The sequence below is a fragment of the Ochotona curzoniae genome, unplaced genomic scaffold, assembly GCF_017591425.1.
Source record: "Ochotona curzoniae isolate NIBS_2020 unplaced genomic scaffold, NIBS_Ocur_1.0 scaffold_3208, whole genome shotgun sequence".
NCBI lineage: Eukaryota > Metazoa > Chordata > Mammalia > Lagomorpha > Ochotonidae > Ochotona > Ochotona curzoniae.
This window is the reverse complement of record NW_024467106.1, coordinates 33,432,500-33,456,567: the sequence shown is the minus strand read 5'-3', so window position 1 is coordinate 33,456,567 and position 24,068 is coordinate 33,432,500.

Genomic DNA, 24,068 nt, shown 5'->3' with positions numbered 1-24,068 from the left:
GCACCTGCAAAAGCTGGGGCTTGGGCCATGCCTGGCTGGGCTAGGTTGCAGCACCTGCTGGTACATGCAAAGGCTGGGGCAGGCCAGGTAGCATCAACTGGTGAGAGCCAGAACAGGTGTAGGCCAGTCAGGCTAGGCTTCAGTGCCTTCCAGTAAGTGCCAGAACTGGGGGTGAGCCATGTCAGGTTGGGTTGCAGCACCTGCCAGCACACATGAGACCTGAGGCTGGCAGGGGCCTGGTAGGAGAACTTGGGAAACTCCCCTGCTAGACACAGCTCTCACTGGTGAGTGTGAGAGCCAGGAATGAGGACAGGCTAGATCAGACTGGATAGTTCCAGTCAGCATATGTGTGAGCTGAGTCTTGGGGTGGGCCAGACTAAGTCAGTCCACAACACACACCAGCATGAATGAGAGCCAGCATAGGGAGCAGTCCTGGCCAGGTTGAACCATAATACCTGTCAGTTCACATGAGGGCTGGGCATGGGCTAGGCTAGGCTGCTGCACTCAACAGTGAGAGCTGGGACTAGAGGTGGCCCAGGTTGAGCCAGCCATAGCATGTGCTGGTGAATGCTGAGACTGGGGTTGCGGGGAGCATCTCAGACTGAGTCATAGCACCCTCTGACATGTGTAACAATCAGGGCTGGGAGCAGTCAGGTAGCAGAATTTTGGCAACTCTTTCTGGCTGCTGTTTCTACTGGTAAGTGTAAGAGCTGGGTAGGCCAGTCTGGGAGGGTTACAGAACCTGTTAGCCAGCATGTGGGCCAGATCTGGGGGCCAGCCAGGTTGGGCGAGGCTGCTGCACCTGCTGGTGTTAGAGAAAGCCAAAATGGGGTTCATGGAAGCTGTGCAAGACCACAGCACCCACTGGCAAGAGCTGGGACTAGGTGTGAGTCATGTCAGGCTGGATCACAGTACTCCCTAGCATGCACAAGATCTGGGACTGAGAGCAAGCTTGGAAGGCCGACTCTGGGTTCTCTCCTCTGGACTGCACTCATGCTGGTGAGCACAAGAGCCAGGGCTGGGGTGAGCCAGGCTGGCCAAAGTGGTAGCACACATTGGCATGTTGACATGGTCTTGAAGCAGATTAAGCTGGACTAAGCTGCAGCACTCATGGGTATATATGACAGCCAGAAGTAATGTAACAGACCAAGCTAGGCCACCATACATGCAAAAACTGGGGATGGGGGCAAGCCTGGTAGGGGTTATTGAGGGTCACCCATCTATACTATGGCATCTGCTGGTGTGTATGAAGACGAGGCCTTTGTGGATTGGGCTGGGCTAAGTAATAGCACCCATCAGTTCATGTGAGAGATGGGGCTGGGAGGCAGAACTGATAAGGCAGCTGCATCTACCAATATGTGTGTTAGCGGTATGGGTGACAAACTGCATCTAACCCTGCACTGGCTGGCACACACAAGATTCAAGTCTAATTTCACTCCAGGTGAAATTTCTTTTTTTTTTTAAAAGATTTATTTTTATTATTTTTTCATTGGAAAGGCGGATATACAGAGAGGAGAGACAGAGAGGGAGATCTTCCGTCCGATGATTCACTCCCCAAGTGAGCGCAATGGCCGGTGCTATGCCAATCCGAAGCCAGGAGCCTCTTCCGGGTCCCCCACGCGGGTGCAGGTTCCCAAAGCTTTGGGCCGTCCTCGACTGCTTTCCCAGGCCACAGGCAGGGAGCTGGAAGGGAAGCGGGGCTGCCGGGATAGAACTGGCGCCCATATGGGATCCCGGGTGTGCAAGGTGAGGACCTTTAACCACTTGCGCCACCGCGCCGGGCCCCAGGTGAAATTTCTTCGGGGGCTCCCCAACTAAATCATTGGACTCAAATACCAGACACAAGGAAAATCACAATATATGTGGCCTAACCTTGAAGTACATGTATTGAAACTGGGCCTCCTTAGTTGCTAATGCCTGTGCAATGGACAGCATGACCAGATGCATACAAGGGACATGATAGCTCATCAAGGCCAACAGAGGTCATTGAGTTCCTTATCAGAGGAAACAAATTGAATCACTCTCCTGGTCAAGCTTTGCAGCATGTTTCTGGGCCTATGAATGCACAAGAATGGACTTGGTCAATCAACAGACCTTGAAAAGATTTTCCCAACCCTAGTGCAATGAGGCCAATGATGTCTCAGAACTGTCAAAACCATTCAAGTAACATTCTCAGACTACACTATGGTCATTTCACAGATGAAAATACAGGCAATCTGAGGTTCTGTCATTTACCCAAAGACACAGAACTTGTGACTAGCTGAGCAGCACTTGCTGCTGCGGCTGTGGCACAAGTCCCATCTTTGCACACCAGGGAGGAGCACAGGAGGAAGTTGGTGAGCACTGCTCAGGGTCTGGTGGACAGGAGAGGGGTCCATAGATTTAGGAAAACATTTTCCCCCTTTCCCCATTGTTCCCACCCTTGAAAGTAAAACCTTCCAACTTTGTTGGCTGATGTGACTGAACATAACAAGCACTGTGGAGAGAGTGGAATGAGAAATTAAGAAACACAACCAACACTACATCATCCCCACATGGTCGCCTGGAAATAACATGGCTGTGGTCGGTTCTGTTTAACACCCCAAGGACCAGCTCCTGGAGCTACTTACACAGGGAAAAAATACTTCTTGGATCACCCTAGAATCTAGTAATTGTTTATGTTGACCTTATATTGCTTTGCACATGCTGGGATGGAGAGAAAGGAGAGCTAAGGGCAGAGGCAAAAAAACACTTCCTTCTCCCAGGCTCACAGAGAAAGAAACATGAGCTTGCTCTTTCCAGTGCTCACCTGCAGCTCCCTGATATTTGCCAGCTTTTCCATTCACAGGTAGGACTTGATGCAAAACATTTTTCTAGAACAATGCTGGATACAAATGAGTAAATAAAACAATATGTACAGACCTACCTCTTTCTTCTTTTTTTTTTTCCTTTTCTATAGGCAACATATCATCATTGGAAATATTTAGAAAGCCAGAGAGGGGCCCAGCAGCATAGCCTAGCGGCTAAAGTCCTCGCCTTAAACGCACCTGGGATCCCATATGGGTGCCGAATCTAATCCCGGCGGCCCCGCTTCCCATCCAGCTCTCTGCTTGTGGCCTGGGAAAGCAGTCGAGGATGGCCCAAAGCTTTGGGACCCTGCACCCATGTGGGATACCCGGAACAAGTTCCTGGATCCTGGCTTTGGATCGGCATAGCGTCGGCCGTTGCGCTCACTTGGGGAGTGAATCATCAGATGGAAGATCTTCCTCTCTGTCTCTTCTCCTCTCTGAATATCTGACTTTCCAATAAATAAATAAATCTTAAAAAAAAAAAAGAAAGAAAGAAAGAAAGAAAGCCAGAGAGGTATGCAGCTCTCCAAAACTGGAAATGTCCTTGAGACTTCAAATTCACTCAAGCCAGTCTTTCTGGTGTTTGTTACCACGGGGGAAGTGAAGTTAGTGATGGTGACACTGTCTCACTTGAATGACTTCTCTCTCCATCTGCCATCAAACACCACAATGCTCCCCCAAAGAAAACCTGGGGAAGCATATTCCCCCCAAGGTTCATGGAATCCTCCTCTATAAAAATATCTGCACTAACTAGAGCATGAAACCTCCCTAATGATTTCATTCTGGGGCCAAAAGGAATTTGATTTCCCACAGACCCTCCACCTACCTACCCTTCAGAGAATCCAGGTGCATGCCCTGGAGCTGTGATTTCCTCCAAGAAACAGATGTTGCGCAGAACTAATTGGCTTCAAGTTCCACAGCAGCTAGACTAATGTCACTGGATAATAATGTAATGAATGACTTGAGTTTTCAATGAGCTATTATTCATAACAACACACTGACTTTACTCTTCAGTTCCTGAAAGCACGTGACTGCTCTCAGTTAATTAAGCCACATAAACCTCTAGAGAGGCAGGTAGAAGATCTAGGAAGAAAAGGTTGGAAAGGTTGGAGAAGAGTTATCTAATGCTGAGATTCACCTCACCAGGGAATTCCTTAAAATTACAGCAAGTAAACCTCACTACCATGGCCAATGAAACCCCTGGGAAATTTACAGCCATTTAAAATGGCAGGGATCGCCCCTGCCAATGATTAAAATATTAAACCATAAAATAGTAAGAGCTCAAAGGGCCTCAGAGATCATCTGGAACAGCTCCTCATTAAACCAGAAAAGCCAGCAGCTTAGCCAAGTGAAGATGGAGGACAGTCCTGCTACCCTTCCAGACCCTCCATGGGCTGCCTAGGGCCTTTGAGCCATGCTCCCTGCAGAGGCAGAAGGCAGGGCTGTGTCAGACAGTTTCTCCTCTGGACCCAGGAGCTGAGGCCCAGGTCATTAGATCAGTCTGCAGCCGAGTTCCTTCCCCACCTACAGTGTGCAATGATGCTCATTCTCGCCTTTTGATGACACCTGTTAGCACATTAGTCCTTCCAGACCTTCCTTGCAATTATTTTTTCAATGAATATGACTATCTTATGATTACATTAGCTCTTTTAGGTTTTTTTAAATTAAAGTGGAAATAACCAACAAATGAAGATTGATTGATTGCAGTCAATAGTACCTAGCAGTAAAATATCATGCAGTCACCAAAAAGACAGTGTTAGTTAAATAATGCTCAGTATAATGGGAAGATAGTCATAATATATTAAGTAAAAAATTAGGGATTGTTTTTGCATGTTGAAATCATTGTTTATTCCCTATTTTGCTTCTCTGTTTTGTCTAATAGTTTCACAATGCCCTGTAGTACTAGTGCAGAGTTTCTCAACCTTGGCATTTTTGATGCTTTAGTCCAGACCACTCTTGGTTGTGCTGCTGTCCTAGGCAGCACAGGAGAGTTAATAACGTTCCTGGCTTCTGGTCCCCAGACTCTAGTAGCTGCCCCTGAGCTGTGATGATAAAAAATGCTCCAGATATTTCCAAATGCCTCTTAGGGTATCAGTTCAGGTACAGTTCAGGATACCTATACTGATGTAACAGACAGAACAACCACCTTAATCAACAAGTGGCACACTATGTGCAAGTACTATTCTCAATACCTCAGGACTGAATTCTCTCAATAACTTATTGAGATATGTACTGGTACTATATTCACTTTACTTACATAGAAACTGAGAACAGGGAAGTTGAGTAACTTGCCTAAGGTCATACAGCTAGAAAGTTGTTCAGTATTCCAGATCTTAGAGTGAGCAGTCCAGAGCCTATGTTCATAGTCATTCTTCTGCAGCTGTCCACCTCCCTCTACCCACCCTGAAAGGGTTTTGTTCATGATTAACCGTTTAAAATTTTTGCAACAAATCTTAGTGTTTTAAAACAGAATGAACATCCATATACTCATCACCTAAAATCAAGTTTTACCATGCTACCTGGCTTTCTTTCTCTTACCATCTGTCATGCTGTCCTCCTTTTTTCCTTTCTTTTTTCTTCTTCTTTTCTATCTTACGCATTCTCTACATAGTTTTATGTGAAACTCTAAAATACACGATTTCTTTTGCATCCCCTAATACCTACAACACCTAACAAAATGAATAATTCTTTAGTCTTGATCCATATTCAAATTTCTCTGGTCATCGCAAAAATAATCTGAACAATGCCTACTTTCAGACATTGAAAGAGACTGAACTGGCACTTCCTGGCAGGCCCAGAAAGCTGCAGGAAAGGACACAGCCGCTCAGCATATTTGGAGGAGCTCTGCGTGGGCTGGGCTGGGCTGCAGATGAAGCAGAGACATAATCCCCACCAACAATGAGAACCCCAAGACTGGTTTCTGGGTATTAATCCTGACAAGAGAAGGAACATGGCTGATCATTAAAGTTCATTTTAATAACAGCAGGGAACTGGGGCTGGTCTTCAGGGTTCTTTGACTCAGCTTTCTCAGTGTATATTTATGATTTCATTTTGGTGCTTGTCGATTTACTTCCATTAGCCCATAAAAATCCTGACTCTTTCCAATGTTCTTGAGGCAGTAGAAATTCCTCCTAAGTGTGTGGTTGAAGACTGGCCTCTAAGGGAGAGAAGAGAACAGGATCTTATCTGACTTTGGTAGGGGACAGCAGGATGAAGAGACCAAAGGGGATTGCTGCTGCCCCTTCCCCAACACTGCCACCTGCTGGAACGGGTTAGGGGCAATAAGTAGAACCCTCTTTGGATTGGTTTTCCATGGTTGCTGTTCCAAGTTACTATATAGTTGGTGGCCCAAAACAATGCACATTTATTTTCTTAAGAATTGGGGTCAATGAAGTGGTACAGTAGGCTAAGCCTTAGTGTGCAGTGCTAGCATCCCATAAGGACACCAGTTCAAATCCTTGCAGCTCCACTTTTGATCAAGCCCCCTTCTAATGGCTTGGAGAAGGCAATGGAGAATGGCTCAAGTTCCTGAGTCCCCACACTCACTTGGGAGATCCAGAAGAAGTCCCTGACTCCTGGCTTTGGATTGGTCAAGCTTGAACCACTACATTCATCTGGGGAGTGAACCAACAGATGAAAGACCTCTCTTTCTATCTTGTCTTTCTTTGTAGCTCTGCCTTTAAAATAAAAATAATTTTCTTAAAGTCACAGAAAGCAAAACCCCAAAATCAGTTTCACTGAGCCACATCTTGGTGTTGGCAGGAAAGTACTCTTGGGGAAAAAATGATTTTCTTGCCTTTTCCAGCCTTTAAAGCTGTACTCCTTGCACTCCTTGATTTATAGCCACGTTCTCCTTCTTTCAAGCCAGCAGCACAGTATTGTGCTCTAAGGGCCACACTGCAATCTCATTATGCATCAAATTAACATTTTCTGCTATGATCTTAACAGTATCTGTTAAAATCCCTATTTGTCAATGAGATTCATTCATTCTTTCCCCAAACATCTGTTGAGTGCTAGCTTACTCTGGATCAGGCAATTCAAAAACAGATGAAGCCTCCTGCATCTGAGATTCTTGCTTCTGTGTGGATGTGTGCACAATGGCAAGAATTAGCCAAACTAAATGCACTGGATCTGTCACCTAGAAAGAGTGCAATAAAACTGCTTTTCAAAAATTCATATTCTAAAGCACAAAAGAGCTCTATCTGGAAGAGTTAGATCAATGTTTGTCCCTATCATCAGAGCCAGGCATCTGAAGAGGAACCTCCCCCCCAAAAAGAGTAAAATACCAAGTGACTGAGCCAAGGTCATTCTTAGCCTGTGAACAGCAGAGCCAGGGCAAGAATCCACATTTTCTGGCTCCAAAGCTAGGATTCCTTCCACCCCTCAAGGGTCTCTGATGAAACTTAGCACCCATGATCATGCCCAGTATATAGCCTTATGTTCTCACGAATTGGCAACCAAACATTTGCCCAAACACAGGAAAGGACACTATAATCCATCACAAGCATAATGAGGTACCCTGCCTAAAATTTTGGTGAAATTTTGCTAAAAAAGCAAAGGGTCTGGATTAGTTTGTTTCAGATCCTGTTATTTTCTTCCCCAGCACCTGGTGATATCTTTAAACTTAAAAGAAAGTAGAAGTGGCTTAAGCGCTTACTCAGCGGTCCTTGAAGCAGAATCAATCACACACCCCAGGTAAAGGCTCATGGCACACCCAGGGAGTAATGTGAGGATGTACTTTTCATATGATGGATGTCCATGAAGTTCACGCAGAAACATTTGCAGTTCATACAGACGAGGGATCTTCCAAAAGCTCATGAAAAATGGATAGTGTGAAAAATTATGCATGAATTTTAAAAATATTTACACCAAAATACATTTATCTTCTTATTTATTTTCCTTTACCTTTTGAATCACGCTTCTACTTCTTTTTACAATTGCAGAATTAATTTTTGTAGTATTTTTTTTTCATGATAGATTAACAACAAGGACCTCTTCAGAGGGTTATGTGTTGTATACAAATGTGGGGCGCCCTGGAGAGAATGGGAATTTCACATTCTCTTCACTTTCCCTTTATTCCAGCACTATGCAATTTATGCATGCCCAGGTAAGGGGATATGTGGGTTCTATTATATAATTTTAATTAAACTGACCTAAAAAATTGAATAAGAGGCTTAAAGGCATTCCTGAAAAGGAACCTCATATTGACAATAATAGCAACCATGAAGTACAAATGAATAAGAAAATGACAGAGCTGACACTTCTCCTACTCCTGGCACAAGCTCTTTGTCTGTCACAGTATGAAGCAAGAACAATGAAGCACTAAAATCATATCTTTCAGGAGGTCAGTGTGAAACTTCTGAAGTGATCAGCACAATCTGAAATATGAATTTGGAGCTACTCTCAGAAATACTGAACCTTATGCCTTGGAATTATGGTAGTAAGAAGCTATCCCACTGATCAAAACTTATTAAAACATTGTATTACCTTATGTTCTTTTTTATTTTGTGTGTTTTGAATATATATGGAGTTTCTGGCTCCTGGCTTTAGATTGGCTCAGCTCTGGCTGCTATGGCCAATTGAGGAGTGAACCAGGGGACAGAGGATCTTCTCTGTATACTTTCCAATAAAAAATAAATAAATCTTAAAAAAAAACCCAGATAATAACCAAGACTTAGCAAGGATGTGAAGCAACTAGCACACCTGTGTCCTTCTTGAGTGGGGATGTCAACCAGAGGATTATTTTGGGTAGGAGACCAGAGGGAAAAGCTGAGACTGTGTCCCAGCAGTTCCTCCACACCCCCAGTACAGACATGATAGAAGCATGCACACATCTCATCAAAATACAAGCACATAAAAGTTGAAACAATGGTATCCACAGCAGTTTCCAAGTTAGAAACACAGGTTCTAATACCCATCAACAGCAGAATGGAGAAGTAAATTGGCATAACTTAGATAATGAGAATAAATGAATTAGGGTTACATTTTACAACATATGACTCTCAAAGACATAGCAATGAGCAACAACATTGCCAAATCAAAGAGTATTTACTGTAAGCACAGCCTTGTCAACAGGTCCAGGAACCCAAATCAAAAGAAAAATCAATAGAACTGACATTTATGGTTAATTTTATATGCTTACCAACTTCCCTTAGACCACAGTTGTCAGATATTTGCTCAAACACTATTCTAGATGTTTCTGTAAGAATTTTTAAGGTGAGATTAAGACTTCAGTCAGTACAAGGGGACTTCCAAAAGTAGTCTGGGAAAAGCAGCCGAAGATGGCTCAAGCGTTGGATCTCTACCACTCAAATGGGAGATCTGAAGATTCTCCTGGGTCATGGTTCCAGCCTGACCCAGCCTGGGGAAAGAAAGCCATTGCAGCCATCGGGGGAAAGAACCGGCAGATGACAGATCACTCTCTCTCATCCTCTTTCCCTCTCTCTCTGCCTTTCTTTCTCTCTCTCTCTGCCCTCCCCTCCTCTCTCTAACTATGGATTTCAAATAAATAAATCTCTCTCTCTTTTGAAAAATTTTTAAAATAAATTATGGTATTAGGTAGGATAATATTTAAGGATTTTTGTTAAATGGCATTTCTTCAGATTCATAATTCTCTTTAAAATAATTCAATATGAAAACTACAAAGGTAAAGGAAGGTATCCATTTTGATAAAGAGTTCAAGTTTCTTACAAAGTTACATTATCTTATAATCTAAAAATTCTGCTCCTAAATACCTAACAAGAGAAATTTGTAAATAGGTATACATAAAATTTTATACACAGATATTATTTACAATTGTTGGGGGTCTGACAATTTCCTGCCCTGTGACTGGCCCTTTGCCCTGATTGGTCTGCCTTGGTTATGTTTAAGCTGATTGGACAGGTTTGACAGATAAACGGGGGGCTTGGTGGGGGAGGGGCGTCAGCGGAACGGACATAACAGTTTTTAACGGAAGATCTGTATAAAGCGCCTCTGAGACTCTCTCTCAAGTGTCGGGTGATTTCTTCCGTGGGATGGGAGGATCCCCGATATACAGTAATAGTCAAAATTGAACAAATGCAAATATCCATCAGCTAATACATGAATAAACAAAATGAAATACAACCATGCAACAGAATAGTTATTGTCAGTGAAAATTAACAAAGCCCTAAGTCATGCTGCAAACATTGATGAATCTCAAAAACACATTCAGTGAAAGAAGTCAGATGCAGAACAGCACTTTTTAAGGATTCCACTTGTATAAAATGGTCATTAAAAGTAAATACATAAAAAAAAGAAGTAATGAAGAGCTCATTATGTCCTTTGGATAATGAGAGTGCATTAAGCTCTGCCTTTCCACTTACCATGCTCATTGATTCAATAAAAGCAAAAAAGGTATTTTTTTTAAAAAAGTAAATACATAGAAATAGAAAGTAGATTGATGGTCACTTAGGACTGAGGATGGAAATGAGGTACGATTGTCATTGGATACCAGCTTTCTTTTTAGGGTGCGGATAACATTCTAAACTAAAATTGTTGAATGGTACACTTGAAATGGATGCTTTGGGTAATAAAATTCTAAGGGAGAATGAAGGAAGGAGAGGAGGAAGCAAGGAAAGAAAGGATGGGTGGAGGTAAGGCAGGGAGGGATTACGCCTTCCATAAAGGCCACACTCCTTACAATTTCAGAACGTCTCAGAAGCCAAAATCACAAGCAGGATGTTTCCTGCAGAGCAGAAAGGCAGAAAATCTTCAGATTGTTGAAGCAGGAGATTAAGAAATGGCCCTTTCCAGTTGGCCCCATTCTTCTGAACAGTGCAGGATGGACAGGGCAGATGTCTGCCTGCTGGTTTTTTCTTTTCTCTGATGGTGGTGATTCTTCCCCTCTAGTCACACATACTGTGTCTCAAGAATACAATAAACCTTGCTAATTTTTCCAAAAAAATAAAATCAAACTCCCCTAATTATGGTTTAACTGTCTCCAAAATCCTTCAAACACAATTATTGGGAAAAACTCTCGGTTACATTTCATGGTTGGACACCCTTTCATTGCGTATATTTAAAAAAAAATACTTAAAAGATAACCTTATTTACAGATTTTTGGGGAAACATCACCACCAGTCCCATGGGGCCCTTACAGCATATTGTGGGACAGTGTTATACAGGAATTTAGACAAGTTTAGGTAGATCCTATGAGTTTCTTCAGCAATTAGATCTCAGACTTCCAACTTCTAAGACTTTTCAGTATTTCTGCTGTGCTGATGACTTTCTTCCTGTTTTCCAAGGCTCTGGTACAGCTATGTTAATATATATATGAAATCTCCACTCCTATTTCTCACTTTGTGCACCATGAAGAAAGAGTAGCTTAGGTATTAGTCTGCCATCTTGATACAACCTGCAGCTTCATCTTTCTTGATTTAGATCTCAGTGTGTTGATGCAACATAATCCATATAAAAATCCTCATTTTTCCATAGTAAAATTTACATTATAAACAACATCTTTATATGCAAATCTTAGCACGTGATTCTGAAACCCTTTTCATTATTATGGGATGAAATGGTAAAATAAACTGATGACAATTTCTGTTTCCATACACATAAATTTTATCAGAAGATCAAATGTCAGTGTGCTAGTATGCTTAATGTAAGAAAATTAAGAAAACAAGATCATGAGGAAATGTTGGGAAAAGGGCACATATTTCAGATATGAGGAATAATTTTAAGAGATCTGTCATACATCATGGTGACTGTCGCTAATAGCAATTGCATGTATAATTTAAAAGATATTATATATTGACAAGAAAAATTTCAAATGATCTCATGACAAAACATCTAAGCTTGTGAGGTAGCACATATAATAAACAACTTTATTTACCTATTCCAAAATGTACACATATATCAAAACATCATGTTGTATACTCCTAAAATATGCAGGTTTTACTTCTCAATTAAAATTTTTAATGAATTAAATTTGGAGGGTTAAAAGCACATCATAACTTTATTTTTGATCTTTGTGATCTCTAATGGTCTATTTTCTTGACCTTTCTTTATTCGTATACCAAAGATCTTGCACAGAATCAAAAGACAAGACAATCTGCAGAGAGATCTAAGCTGTTGAAAAGCTCAGTCTGGAGAGAGTGGAGTTGGGCAGAGCTACTCAGATATCCAAAAGATTTTTATCTTGGAGTCATTACTCTAATGTTTCCAGTTTATGCCTATTTTAGTTTTAAACATAGGAAAGGATTTGTGAAAATCCCAGGCTTCCTGGATAGTTGGTACAGTGTTATGCACCGTCTAACGTACCCTAAAGAGCTGCAAGAGTTCTGAAAACTCCTGTTAGTTCAGCACTGGAAAACAACTGCATCGAGGATACGTCTCTGGAGATCCCAGATAAACAAGCAGTTTTCATAGTGTGAATGCAGCCTGTTGTAGCAAGGATTAGTCCCCATCCAGAGGAGGTGTGAACACAACCAGATGCACAGGAGCCTCACAAGAAATGTTTGTGAAATAAACCAATCAAAACAACAGCCAGGAAGGAAAGAGCACAGACTCTCCAAAGTCCATCAACATAATGTTTAAATCAAAAGATGAGAAAACAGTATGTTTTTCTAACAGACTTAGGATACACTTCAGAGGAACCCCAATTCCATAGGAAAATGCTTTCTCTCAGCTTCTGTATTTCTCCAATTCATTTCATATCCTTAAGAGCTAGAATGAGCAAAGGAGCCTGAGAAACTCAGAGAGAATGTATTAGGAAAAATCTGGGTTTGGTCTTCCAAGTCCTCATGATAACTCATTCAATTACTATTCATTGAATACCTGGTATGCAAGAGCCTGTTGTTTTATGTGAGAAAAAAATCTTAATGCAAAATAGTAGAAATTTTGAAACTTAATAAATATGTAAAGAAGAGTTACAATTATATAGTAAACTACCACCTGGAAATAACCACTGTTGATATTTTCAGAGCACTTTCTTTTAGCCCTTTTTGTATTATAGTTGCTTTAGTAATCAAAGTTCTATTACACATAGCATTTTTATTATTAGTTTTTTTATTTAGCATTATATTGAAAGTATTCCACAGTTGATTTTAAATTTTTAATATAATTTTACAGCTGAATAGTAGCCCCACAATTCAATGTGCAATATTTTACCCCAAAGTAGCACTGCCTTGTTCCCTGGTTTTCCAGAGTTTAATAACAATGAATGTTCATTTTTACCTGAGCATTTGGTGCCGCTGATTACCTCAAAGAAGAAATTGCTAGCATGCTAATGCTTGGGCCAAATCATTTACAATAAGCCACAACTCAACCCTATGTAATAGAATGTTGTGTGGTAATGAAACGTTTTATACCTGCACTGCCCAACAATATCACCAATAGCCATGTGTGACTACTGATCACTTGCAATTTGGACATTATAACTGAAAGACTAAACTGTTAATTGTAATGCATTTTAATTTAAATGTTCTCATGATGCTAATGGCTATAGCATGTATGTACTGCCCCTGCCTTTTTTTTTTAATTATATGGTTAGATTTCATGTTTTCACACCACAGATTAAGAAGCATACAGGCGGGTCCGGCGCAATAGCACGGCAGTTAAAGTCCTTGAACACGCTGGGACCCCATTTGGGCGCCAGTTCTAATCCCATCCAGTTCCCTGCATGTGGCCTAGGAAAGCAGTCAAGGACAGCCAAAAGCCTTGGGACCCTGCACCTGCATGGGAGAACTGGAAGAAGCTCCAGGATCCTGGCTTCGGATTGGCTCAGCTCCAGCCATGCGGCCGCTTGGGGAGTGAACCATCAGGCGGAAGGTTTCCTCTCTGTCTCTCCTCCTCACTGTATATCTCCCTTTCCGATAAAAGTAAATAAATAAATACATAAATCTTAAAAGCAGCAGCAGCATAGTGGTTCCTTTCTCCTCCCTCCCCATCCTTTCATTTCTCCCCGCCTCCATTTTTTTTTTTTTTTTTGCCTAATCATTACAATTGCATATCCATTCACTCCACAGAAACAAGCTTAACATTCTGGTATTTAAAGATATAACATAGCTAGTAGAGGATAAAGAATAATAATGGAGGTTCTATCACACAGGAGTACAGGTACATGCTACAAACAGTAGTTAATAGCCAGTATGCCAATCTCACTTAGGTTATATTTTTGGTGTTCTTAGTTGTCATAGATCAGAGATACTATCTGATATTTGTCTTTCGGGGATTGCCTTTCTTCACTAAGTATTACAATATCCAGTTGGGTCTATTTTACTTAGTTAGCTTATTTATTTAACTTCAGTCTTACTTATTTAGCCTCTGGGGACTTCCATAAAATGATCCTCATGCTGGTACCATAAACTTCAGTCCAAAAATTTACTCAGATGATTTTTGTCAGTGAAAAAATTAACCATAAAAGAGCACAATATTTAAGGTGCCCAAGGTGAGGGTTTTATGCATAAACACACATAAATGATTATCATTTCAAACTAATTAACATCCATCATTACACTACATTAACTTATATTTTTAGGTGCATGGTGAGAAAACCTAGGATCTAATTTCTCAGTAAATTTCAAATATACTTTATTATTAACCATTCTCATTGTGCTGCATGTTAGGTCTACAGAGCTTGATCCTCAAAAAAAATCAGTTGACCGATTAATTCATTGATGGATGGATTTGAAAGAGTGAACAAGAGATTCTCCAACCACTCTTTCACTCTCCAAAGGGCCATGATGGCCAAGGCTGGACTAAGCATTAATCAGAAGTCTGGTACTCCATCTGTACTCCCACATGGGTTACAAGGGCCCAAGTTATTGGGTCATCAGCTGCTGTCTTCCCATGCAAGTTAGCAGGGAATTGGATTAGAAGTGAAGCAATGGGAACGTGAACTGGTACTTTGATATGAGAATGGATTTTACCATACAAGTGGCAGCTTAACTTGCTGTGCCACAACATCAAACCCCAATTATTTGTCTTATAACTTTTGTTATAAGATAATTTGTTCAACATTTGTTTAAGTGCAGTGAAATGTACAAATCTCTGTGCAATTTAATATTTCAAAAGTGCATGCAATGTAGCTATGCACAAGCCTATCAGGATATGGAATGCTTTCATCACCACAGAATATTCTCCCTTCATTTTCCCTGGAAATTCCTTTTACCAAGAAATAACAAATTTGAAGACTATAGCAGTTGTCCCTCAATAAGTTACATGCTTATGGCCTACTTCTGCGGGTCCCTGCATCCATGGGGAAGATCCAGGAGGAGCTCCTTGGCCATTGTGGTTATTTGGGGAGTGCAACAATGGATGGAAGATCTCTTTGTCTCTCCTCTCTTTAACTGTGCCTCCCAATAAAAATAAATCTTACAAGAAAGAAAAACATGAATTTTAAAATTTTTACACAAAAATAAACTGTTATTTTTCCATGGACCTAGATAGATAGATAGATAGATAGATAGATAGATAGATAGATAGATAGATAGATAGATAGAGAATTGATGTGATGTGATGTTTGGTACACACACACACACACACACACACAAATTGTTGTATCTCCTTGATGAATTGATCCCTTTATCATTTCATAATGATCTTCCTTGTCTGACAATTTTTAAGTCTATTTTAATGTAAGTATAAACATGACTATTCTCTTTTAATCACCTTTGCATGGACTATCTTTTTCTGTCCCTTCATTCTCACCCAGGGTTATCCTTAAAGCTAAAGACTTAGTATCCTACAAACATCATCTTACATTCAGCTGTTCTTCCTTGACTTGTAATTGGACTGTTTAGTTACTTCACATTTAAGCAATCACTGACAGATAAAAATTTACTGTTATTTGTTCATTGCCTTCTGCTTGAGAATTCCCTTATTCATTTCTCTCTTGATATCTTTCTTTGTGATTTGAAGATTTTTGTGCGTACGATACTATACTTTACTCTCTGTCTTTTGGGGTCAACGTTGTGGTTTAGTGGGTAAAGTGGTTGCCTGCAGCACTGGCATCCACGTGTGTATCATTTCATGCCCCAGCTGCTCCACTTCTCATCCTCCAATGGCCTCAGAAATAAGCGGAACATGACCCAGGTTTTTGGGCCTCTGCCAACCATGTGGGAAACTTCGATGCAATTCCATACTTCTGACTTCAGTCTGGCCAAGTGCTGGCCATTGCGATCATCTGCAGTGTGAATCAGTACTTGGAAGCTCTGTCTATCCCCAACCCACTCTGTAACTTTGACTTTCAAAGTAAGTAAATAAATCTTTTTTTTAAAATTCCTTTCTGCAGGGCCCGGCGGCGTGGCTTAGTGGCTAAAGTCCTCGCCTTGAACACACCGGGATCCCATATGGGCGCCGGTTCTAATCCCGGCAGCTCCACTTTCCTTCCAGCTCCCTGTCTGTGGCCTGGGAAAGCAGTCGAGGATGGCCCAAAGCCTTGGGACCCTGCACCTGCGTGGGAGGCCCAGAAGAAGTTCCTGGATCCTAGCTTCAGATCGGCATAGTATCAGCCGTTGCGCTCACTTGGGGAGCGAATCATCAGACGGAAGATCTTCTTCTCTGTCTCTCCTCCTCTCTGTATATCTGACTTTCCAATAAATAAATAAATCTTTTTTTTAAAAAATTCCTTTCTGCTTACCTTTGATATATCTGCTACATAGTGTCTTGCTTTATGCTCGCTACAAAGCTTACATAAAACATTCATAATTATAGGGGTCTATATAATATTTTAAGCTTAAATTTGATCAAATACAAAAGCTCTATTCTTTTACTTCTCCACACTCCAAAGTTTCATTGTGGATATTACTAATTTTCTCCATTTTTATTTGAAAGAGAGCAACCAGCAGAGAGAGCTCTTCCATCTACTTGTTCACTCCCCAAATAACTGCAATAGCCAGGGCTGAAACAGGTTGAAGGCAGGAGCCTGGATTCCTAAACAGTGGGACCAGGGAGCCAAATACTTGAACCATCACTCCTTCCTTCCAGGAAGCACATTAGCAGGAATTTGGATCAGAAGCAGAGGAGCCAAGAATCAAACAAGCACTTCAATATGGGATGTAGAAAATGCCAAGCAGTAATTTAACAGTAGACAAAACACCTGTCCCCAACACCATTTTATATGGTGTAGCCACTAGTAAATTTTCATCTTTTTAATGCATTTCTCTTTTGTCACATTAGATTTAAAGGTGATTTATACACTATCATTATAATATTAAATAGTACTAAAGAGTTCTGCATTTAATCAAACCCTATTTTCACTAGTGAGGTTCCTATCCCTGTGTGCTTTCATATCACATACTCCCATTTCAACTTGAACAACTTTCTTCAGCGTTTCTTACAGGGCGAGTCTAGTAGTGCTGAGTTTTCCTTCAGACTTTATTTAAGTTAAAAGCTTTGTTCTCTTCTTCATTTCTAAAAGACAGCTTTGCCAGGTAATACATTGTTAGGTGTCCAGGACTTTTTGAATACATCATTTCATTCTCTACTACCCTGAAATTTCCTGCTGAGGAGTTGACTGATGGTCTTATGATGGCCTCCTTGCATATGTGACATGCAATTTTTTCTGCTTTCAAAATTTTCTAACTTTGACAATATGATTTTAACACATCTTTATGCTCAGTCTGTTTGGCATTCTTCATGTATTAGATATTTCCTGTCACTTTTTTTTTTATAATAAGCTGTCTACTTTTTTTCCCATCCTTTGCTCCTTCTTAAACTTCCATAGTGTGTTTTTGGATCCCTTGGTAGTGTCCTGAAGGTCCTATAAGCTTTCTTCATTTTCTTTTATTTATTTATTTATTAGATTTATTTTATTTTTATTAGAGAGGCGGATATACAGAGAGGAGAGACAGAGAGGAAGACTTTCTGTCTGATGATTCACTCCCCAAGTGAGCGCAATGGCCAATACTATGCCGATCCGAAGCCAGGAGCCTCTTCCGGGTCTCCCACGTGGGTGCAGGGTCCCAAAGCTTTGGGCCGTTTTTGACTGCTTTCCCGGGCCACAGGAAGGGAGCTGGAAGGGAAGCGGGGCTGCCGGGATAGAACCAGCGCCCGTATGGGATCCCGGGCGTGCAAGGTGAGGACCTTAACCACTTGCGCCACCGCACCGGGGCCCCATTTCTTTTATTTTTGTGACTCTGATTCCAAATTACCTATCTTTTTATTTTTAAAAATGTGGTGATACGGAAGTTACAGGCTTCAAGAAACAGAAGTGGTCAAACATTTGGCACAGCATGTAGGAAGTCACTCAGGACACATGTTTCCCATACCAGAGTGCTGGGGTCAAGTCTCAAAGTTTCTTCCAGACTAGGAAATACTACTGGATAGATACAAACCCCATGTGTGAGTGTGCGTGTGTGATCTTTCAAATACATACATAAAGAATTTAAAACAGAACAAAAATGCTTTCACTAAGATTTTATTCCTAAGTAAGGCAGTCACTCAAATATTACTTATGATATTTAATTTCATATGTCAACTTAGCTATGCCCTAGTGCCCGTATTGACCAAACATTATTCTGGGCATTTGTGCAAGAGTGTTTTTAGATGGCACCAGTGCTGTGGCACAGTGGATTAAGCTATCACCCAAAACATTGATTCAAGTTTCAGCTGTTCCACTTCTGACCCAGCTTCCTGTTAATGTATCTAGGAAAGCAGAAGGTGGCCCAAGGGCCTGGGTTCCTACACCTACATGGGAGACCTGAAAGAAGCTACTAGCTCCTGCCTTCGGCCTGGTCTGCACTGGTCGGTTAGCACCTCTCTCTCTCTCTCTCTCTCTCTCTCTCTCTCTCTCTCTCTCTCCTTCCCTCCCTCCCTCCCTCTCTCTCTCCCCCCCTCCCCCTTCTTCCTCTCCCTCTCCTCCTCAGTCCTTCTCTTTCTTTCTGTAATACTGTCTTCAAAATAAATAAGTCTTTGAAAAAATTCAAGTCATGAAAAAATTTAAAAGAGTACTTTTGGATGAAATCTAAACAGTTTCATTTTGAGTAAAACAGGTTATAAGTGGACTTTACCCAACCATATGAAAACCTGAATAAAACAAATGACAAGCAAGAAGGTATTCTCCAGTAGGCTGCCTTGGGACATCAGCTACAACACCTGCTGTACAACAGACAGCCCCTGGACTCAAATTACAAATGCTTCCTTAGACACCAGCCTGCTGACCTCCCCCATGAGATTTTAGACTTACCAAGTCTTCATAACTATGTAAGCCAGTTCTTTAAAATAGATAGATATGGGAGTGGGTATGGATACACACTGAGACACATGTACACAGATAGGGATATTCCAGAAAGCGTATGGATAAGTGTATTATAAAGGATCCACATATGTATTTCCAAATGTTTTTGCACTAAAATGAGCTTAATTGCATTTTCCATGATTTTGCAAGTTCCCTGTAGGGGAATGTGGGGTGTGAGTGTTCCCTGTTGGTCTTGTTTTTCTGAAGAACCCTAACACATTGCCCTGCACTCCTTCCAACTCACATTCTTCTGAAGTTCAGAATTGTTCACTCTCCAACTGGGAACCTGGCAGGAGAGTTCACTCGATGCTTAGAGCAGATGAAGCGTATCTGTCCACGACCCATACTCAAGTTCCTTAGTCTTCATAGGGTGTTTCCAAAGAGGTTGGGTGAGCCTCTGTGTTCATTCCCGCAGGGAATAACTGAGCCCATAACCACATCGAGCCACAACTCTCTTTCATCAGACAGATCATTAATTACCCCTGTTCTCTTGTGTAAACACAGATAAAAATCCCCAATATTATTCCTAATAAAACTTGAAGCATGAGATACCAAGAAAATGCCTTTCTTCACCTCTTCTGTAATCTCTCTCTTAAAAATGTGGCAAATACGCATATAACTGACTTAAAATAGGAGAAGATAGTCACAGTGTGTTCATGTTAGTCTGTTCCAAGGAAAAGGTTCCTAAAGTTATCCCAAAATAGAATCTACTGTCCTTCCAAAATAGATAATTTTCCCAAGAAAAGATTGGGTCTTTCCTGCTTCTGCTATCTTAAATAAGATTTTTGGGCCTGGTCCAAGAGCCTAGTGGCTAAATCCTTGCTTTGCATGTTCTGGGATCCCTTTGGGGTGCTGGTTCATGTCCCAGCAACTCTACTTCTCATCTAGCTCCTTGCCTGTGGCCTGGGAAAGCAGTAGAGTATGGCCCAAAGCCTTGGGACCCTGCACTCATGAAGGAGACCTGGAAGAAGCTCCTGGCTCCTGGTTTCTGTTCTGCTCAGCTCCAGCTGTTGTGGCCACTTAGGGAGTGAACCAACAGCCATGTTTCTGTCTCTCCTTCTTTCCGACTTTCCAGGAAAAATAAATAAATCTTTCCCAAAAATAAGGTTCTAATAAATACCCAGAAATGCCCAGTACTCTTTCAGAGATTTCTGTTCTTTTCTGTTAAACATAACTATTTTGCAACATGTCAGACAGCTAAGCTTTCTGTAGCCACATATCTTTATTATACAGTTAGTGAGGCCCTGATTTTTCTTGCTTTTATGTCATATCACATTTACTCTTCATATGTGTAATTTTTCCAGATGAAGGCTATCATTTTTCCAAGATCCTGCAAAAATTTCCATTGTGCTTTTTAATTGGAAGTGTGTTGTCTATAGACTAACAGTAAAGAGTTGAAATCTTTTTGCTGTAGTCAGTGTTTGGTAAACCTATCATTTATTCCATTTTTCTTTTGTGTATGTTATTAAAACTTTCTCATTGTCTAACTTTGGCTCTATACCTTTCCTGTTGATATTGTTCCTTAGCAGAGGACATGGTTTGTCACTTGGGACAACATACTAGATGCATCTCCAAGCTCTGATTGGAAATTCAGAGCTATGGATTTTGTTCTCAAGCAGTTTACACTCTATCAGGATGGCGGGTAGTAGAAAGCATAGCAGGAACTTCCTAGGTGGACAGCTCAGCCACCAGACAACAACTGCCCACCTCTTCCTCTACACAATATTTTCCTACCATCCCTGTGGTTATAGCAAAGCAGCTCCTCTTCGTCCTGTCTTACAGGACCTAAGTGGACTGTGGATGAGCTCTCCTAAAATTATCCAAAGAATTCCTGTCCTAGGATTTTAGGATTAAGATGACGGTATTAGCTCAGCCCCCTCCAGGGGACTACATGTGCACACAGACCTGCTGGGTTCATGCCTTTCCCTGCTAATACCAGATAAAAACAAGAAACAAAATATAAAGAAAGGGAAGAATGAAGCAGAGGCAGACAGGAAGAAGTGAGCATCAGAGAGAAAGCCTGTCAGCTCTTCATTCTCCTAGTTTTTTTCTGGAAGCTAGGCCACATCTCTGCCCTTGGGAGCTCTGAAAAATCTCAGAAACTGTCTCTTTCCTTCCAAATTTGGCTAACTCCAATTAATTTTTGTTATTCCACAAAACAACATCCCTACCCTGTGGGTGTTCAAGCCTTACAATTAAAAATTGCCAAAATCAAGAAGAGAAAGAAAGGCTAGAGACAGGTAGAAAAATACCAGGTAGAGTCCACAACTAGAAAAGGATGAAAAAAAATTTTGAAAGACCAAAGTTTAGTCGACCATCACAGTCACTGCAGTTCTAAGCATGTTTACTCCTGCTGTCCCAGGACCAGGACTGGGCTGAGCCTTCACCAAGGAGTAAAATCTTGATGCCAGCTGATTGCTTTCAAAAGAATGTAAGACACTTATCAGTATCAGAGGCAAAAGATACAAACTTTCTATGCACTTGTGCAAAAGTTCCAGTGCTTATTGAAAACAGGAATATCTTTGAAATTCAGTGGATCCAAAACATCTAGTTAAGGCAGGATCTGAGTGGTGAAACAGAGTAAAGCGGAGGAAGGAAGGGACTGAGATGAGGGTGCCAACAAAATCCAGGGTAGATACTTTCCCAGCCAACTTGTGGTTGGACATGGTCTTGAGCCCCTGTGCCATTAGACCAGCAGTGTCCCCATTGAGGGCTACTCCATCAGCTAGGAACCCAGAGTCAGGACAACACAAGGCAGGGATGCAGTTGGCCTAGCTCAGCCACGTCATGTGAACATGCAGCCTTTGAGACCCACAGATGCTTCATTGATGCTGCAGCATCTGGCCCATTCTCCTGCAATTTCCTTGCTCCAGGATTATGAGTTCCATAAAGATGGACCAGGTCATGTTTGACCTGTCTTCCAGCACCCAGCACATCACCAAGCACATAAAAAACACTTGTGTAGTATTAAAGAAATGAAATGTTTCCTGATTTCATCCTCATAATATGGGGATTGAACTAGTCATCCTAAAGAGTATTAAATGCCACCATGCCATGATTATAACTCAGAAATAAAAGATTCTGTTATGTTCTGAAAACCCTTATTCCAAAGGCTCATTTCAACTACATTGCACTTCTCATCTAAGGAAAAGCTTTTATACATGGCTGTACATACTAACAGAATTCTAGGGAGGGGAGGTGTTAAAATTTTTAAATACGACTACAATCATCCCATCACGGCAAGGCACTAAGTACTAGAATGGCTGTCTGTATTTGAGTGGTAGCTACCACCCTCACCCACTATTACTGCTGACTTCAGCAAGTACGCATGCTGTTCAACAAGCATCTGAAGTTATCTACAAGAAGGAAGTGCTTTGAGAAGGAGACTTATAATTAGACAGCAATTGAGGTTTCCTGCAGCTTTATGCCTGGGTGTTATCTAATACCTAAGTAGATGGACTGCCTGCCTTTACACTCTGAATGGAATTAAAGGTCTGTGCAAGTGACCAGAAATTAGCAACCTTGCTTCTTTAATAAGAATGCAACATGAAATCCAACTATGAGGGAATTTCAAAAGCTTCACAGAAAAACAGAGCAAAATAAGCTTATTATGGAGGGTGAGGACACATTTAAGTAGAGGGAGAAACATTACCAAGAGTGCAACAGAGAGGACACATTCAAGGACATAAGATAGGACAGACCAACAGCAGAAAGGTACCTGGAGACTGACACACGTGGGAAAGCAGCAGACACAACAATGTGGTGTTGCAGTGACCAGATACCCCAGCAGCATTCAGCAAATGGCAATCTGAGATCCACCAGCGGCCAAAATGCCACCTCTGCCAGGAGGGAAGAGGAGTTCACCAGGAGCTCAGGATGTGAAAGCAAAGAAATGTACATCTGCTGGTTTGATTTGACCAGGAGTAGAGACAAAGCAGCAGATCCCAAACAGGTGGTGCAGGAACAAGGTGGATTTCACAACCAACCAACAGAGATAAAATGGAGACCATTTTGTGCAAAGATTATGGGACAGGACTACACATGGACTAAGCTGGAAGTGAATTCATGTCTGGCTCTGTGAATTGCGATGATGTGGCATCTTAAAGGTTCCACCCAAAATAGGTCTCAGTAGCCACCAGACCTAACAGCCAGCAGAACCAGAACTCAACAAGTGGCACATCAGGCACCATTGTGTATAGTGTGGTAAAGGCTTTGAAACTGCAGGGATAACAGTGAGCTGTGCATGCTCTGAACTGGGAATGAACTCACTGACCTCAGTGCATTCCACTGGTCCCACATTGAAAACTAACCGATTTTGACATCTGATGACTTAAAATAGGTCTATGTGGCCCTCAGACCTAATGGCCAGCAGGTTCCAACAAGATCAGCACCAATAACAACTTAACTATTTAGGACACCTAGTATCTCCCTACTCCTGGGACCTGCTCAAACCAGAAGTGGCAGAAAGGTGGTAGAGAAAATGGCGCAGCCTCAGCATGGGATCACAGGAGCAGAGAGTGGTGAACAAGAAGGGCTACAGAGACCATGGTGGAAGTCTAACATAAGAGCACAGATCTGAAACTCACTAGAGGGAGTGGAACAAGTGACTGTGAACAAAGAATTGGGTACCAACCGCATGCCATAAAATCAAATTGTAGACCTGTAGGTGACACAGCTTAGAAACCTGCCCTAAGGAGAAGAATCTGACAACCAGAAGTACAACGACCAAGAGCAGAAGAAAAGACAGAGGCACAATGAAAATTGCTGAAGACTCCCCTGCAAAGGAGCAAAAACTCTTGCCAACCTCAGAATTAACTGAGGAATACATCAAGCAAATGGGCAATACAAAATTCAGAAAACTCATTATAAAGCTTCTTATCAACAACACACAGCACATACAGGAGTTCAAGGAATTTAAGGAGTATGTCCCACAGGAAACAGCAATGCTGAAACAAAATCAAGCTGAAGTATTGGGAATGAAGGACACAATAGAGCAAATGAAAGATTCAGTGCAATGTCTCAATAATAGAATGAAGGAG